The sequence below is a fragment of the Cervus canadensis genome, chromosome 11 (assembly GCF_019320065.1).
Source record: "Cervus canadensis isolate Bull #8, Minnesota chromosome 11, ASM1932006v1, whole genome shotgun sequence".
Lineage (NCBI taxonomy): Eukaryota > Metazoa > Chordata > Mammalia > Artiodactyla > Cervidae > Cervus > Cervus canadensis.
In genome coordinates, this window is record NC_057396.1 from 44,426,391 (window position 1) to 44,430,386 (window position 3,996).

A 3,996-nucleotide genomic window follows, 5' to 3' on the forward strand; every position below is an offset into this window, starting at 1 on the left:
TTATGTTAAGTGTTACTTGCTCAGTCATATCTGACTCCTTGCAACCCCATGGACTACAGCCCGCCAGGCTCCTCTGTCCATGGAGTTTTCCAGGCAAGAATACTGGACTGGGTTTCCATTCCATTCTCTAGGCCATCTTCCCCACTCCGGGATCAAACCAGGGTCTCCTGCATGGCAGACAGATTCTTTACCCGTTTGAGTCACTAGGTTATTGCGATCAGCTTGCTGTGAAATTTCTTGGTTATAGGCAAACAAAGCAAACTTGTTTTGATAAGAGTATAGTTATAAAAATGTCATATTTCACAATTTTCTATAGAAGCCTATTCTTATTTTTTTCTGGTTATAAGCTTTCCAGATTCATAAATACAAGAAGTTTCATATGATGCCTTCATTAGCAATATAGTAGCCATCTTTTTCACTCTGGGAGCCTTATCTTTTCCATAGAGACAGCTGTGTAAAATTTATGCATTCAGTTAAGGATTTCTGATATTTCTTTTGTCATTCATGCTTTTTTTAAATCCATGACTCAGTGTAAGTATTAGGCTTCTGGTTTCTGAGACGTTTGTTCCAGGAGTTGTCTTCCTCAAAATGTTTCCTGTGAGAGCTCTCAACTACCATCTCTTTTCCTGTTTTAAAGTTTGTGTCTTGGCGTTTCAGGCCTCAGGTCTTCTGCAGTACAGAAAATGTCCTGAGTCCCGTGTCTATGGAGTGTGGCTCCATATACCTTGCCAAAACGAGTTTACCAACTCTTCCCACTGGGGGGCGCTAGTGGTAAAGAAGCAGCCTGCCAATGCAGGCGAGGTGATGTGGGTTCAATTCCCAGCTGGGGAAGATCCCCTGGAGAAGGGAATGGCAACTGGCTCCAGTATTCTTGCCTGGAGAATCCCATGAACAGAGGAGTCTGGGAGGCTATAGGGTTCCAAGGAGTTGGACACTACTGAAGTGACTTAACACACATGCATGCATGCCCACTTATTCTGATTTCTCTAGACTTTCACAAGTCATCTCCTTATTCAAATTCCTCTTGAGATATCACTACTGGTATTTCTCAAATATTTCTTGGTGATGGACTCAATTCTATGCATTAATCATTTTCTTCAGTGATTTATCAGTGACACAAATATCTGATTTATTTCAAGAGAGAAAATCTTAATTGGTTCATATTGGAAAAATGCCTAAATGTGAAAGATTATATGAAGAGGAATAAAGGAGTGAAGAATATGAAACAGAGCCACAGAATCATTTGGGTAACTAGGCATAAAGGCTAGAAACATAGATGTGTGATTGATAGGATAAAAGTTGGATGCTGAAGAGTAAATTGTTGAGATTATTAACTTGGTTAGTATTATGTTTGTTTATTATTCCAGGAAAAGGCTTTGTGGATAGAGATTTATAATTAATTAAGGCTGAGACAATACATAAATTCTTGTACATTTAAGGGAAAAAATGACTGTAAGAAGATGGAGAGAAAGAACAAATACTGCATAATAAGAGTGCCTTAAAAAAGGCACTTGACCTGCAAAACCTACCATGTGATCCAACAACAGTGCAGCTCCCTTCTTGCTGACTGGTTTCCTGGGCTTAAAAGCAGTTCACCACTGGATCTCTCTTCCTTTCTTTATCATATACCTCTCCATTGTTTCTGGCAATGGCATGCTGCTTTTCCTTATTTGGAATGAACACAGTCTTCATGAGCCCATGTACTACTTCTGGGCTGGCGAGTACAGATCTTGGGATGATGCTAACTACAATGCTCACAATCATGGGTGTCCTGTTGCTGGATCGGAGGGAAATTGCTCAGAGTGCTTATTTCACTCAATTCTACTTCATTCACACACTGGCTATTGTAGAATCAGGTATCTTGCCTGCTAGGGCCTATGGCCGTTTCATTGTCATCCGTAGCCCTCCGAGGTCCGCTCCATTCTTACCTTTTCCTGGGTGATGAAAATAGGACTGTGGGCATTAATGAGGGACTTTGTGTCCATTGTACCCCCAATTCTGCCACTCTATTGGTTCCCATACTGCCATTCCCATGTTCTTTCTCATGCCTTTTGCCTCCACCAAGATGTCATGAAACTCGCCTGTGCTAATATTACATTTAATCATGTGTACCCAGTTATTCTGGTTGCTTCGACTTTCTTCCTAGATGCTCTGATGATTCTCATCTCTTATATCCTAATCCTTAAGACAGTGATGGGCATTGCCTCTGGAGAGGAGCGAGCTAAGGCTCTCAACGCATGTGTCTCCCATATCAGCTGTGTCCTGGTCTTTTACATCACTGTGATTGGCCTGAATTTCATCCACAGGTTTGGGACACATGTGCCACATGTGGTCCACATTACCATGAGCTATGTCTACTTTCTCTTTCCTCCATTCATGAATCCTCTTATATACAGCATCAAGACCAAGCAGATTCAGAGAAACATTGTTCGTCTGTTTTCTGTGAGCAGTAGGCTTGCTTGAGCCTTGTTTCAGGACCTCAAGATCTCTAGGATACTTTGGCCTTTCTCATTATTGGAAGAGAAACTTGGTTTTTTGCTCACTCGTTCTTTTCCAAGATAGATGAGATTTAAATTATTACATACAGCTGTAAGTTGACTTGAGCAGGTTATATATGCTACTTATTTAATGTTTGACTATAGAGTATATATTAGAATAAATACATTAAATATTCTAATAATGAATATAATGTCAGTGATCTTGGGGAAAGGGATATAGGAAATAGTGAGTTGGGACATTCCAGATCATATATGTAAAGGAATAGTAAGTATCAAGATAAATAGATGAAGAGGGAGACAGAGGATGAGATGGATGGATGGCATCAATAATTCAATGAACATGAACTTGGGCAAACTCCGGGAGATGGTGAGGGACAAGGAAGCCTGGTCTTCTGCAGTCCATGGTATAATGAGAGTTGGACACAGCCTGGTGACTGAACAACACAGCCTGGTTCAACCTTGGTTGGTCTGAAAAATATATGTGCAATTGGAGGTACATTTTGTGTGCTCTGTCATCTTCCCTTGTCTATGTTTTGAATCTTTCTTGGAAATGATGTTGTTTTATACGTTAGGAAAACTAGCAAATGTATACAGCTCTAGAAACTTACTCCCGAAACTTCACTTTCCCTTAGCAAATCCATAGGTTTTATTTTATTAAAGGGAAATTGATACAATTAAAAATTCAATAGCAACCAACCAATTTCCTATCAGCTAGTTTTGAAGTCAGATCCCCTAGCACAGCTTTCCTTTTTCCCAGTAAACATCAATAATAATTTTCTTCTTTCCAATTTTCTAATTTGCTTCCTGATGTTTCACCTCCTGTTTCTATCTCTCCTCACTTCCTTCTGACAGAGAACTCAGAGCATTTTTACTTTATGAAATTTTGCTGCTGATGAAGACAGAAAACCTGACATTAGTAATGCTGTGTGCTGATTGAATAGGTTTTTCCTTCAACTTTCTTCAAAATCTTTGCCTTTATGCTGTTCACTTTGGTTGAAATAGTCAACAAAAATACTAAAGCTTTCATCAAGTTGGAAAGAAACACGTAAAGTGGGGCAGGGGTAAATTAGGAGTTGGGATTAAAATATACACAGTACTATATATAAAATAGGTAACCAATAAGGACCTACTAGATGGGAACTACACTTAGTATCTTGTAATAACCTATTATAGAAAAGAATCTAAAAAAGAATATACTTATATATCTGGATTACCTTGCTATGCACCTGAAACTAACAACATTGCAAATCAACTATACTTCAATAAAAATTAAACAAAGAAATATAGCTTATAGTCTGTTGCTAATGTTATGCTATGGTAATTAACATTCATCTGCTGTTGTTTCTGTGTTACTATATGGATCTAGGCTAGTCCTCAGATGCAATCTGAGGCTAGTCCTCAGATGCGATCTAAAAAGTTAGTGCTCATTGCTCTCTGAGGATTGTCATTATTTGTATTTCTAAGTTGGTTTTTCTACTTGGACCTCCTCCCCACATCC

At 39.0% G+C, this 3,996-nt stretch overlaps 1 pseudogene; it reads left to right on the top strand.

The window, feature by feature from the left end:
* Positions 1-1,653: 1,653 nt before the first annotated feature.
* On the top strand, positions 1,654-2,463 carry LOC122449282 (annotated as a pseudogene).
* Positions 2,464-3,996: the final 1,533 nt, after the last annotated feature.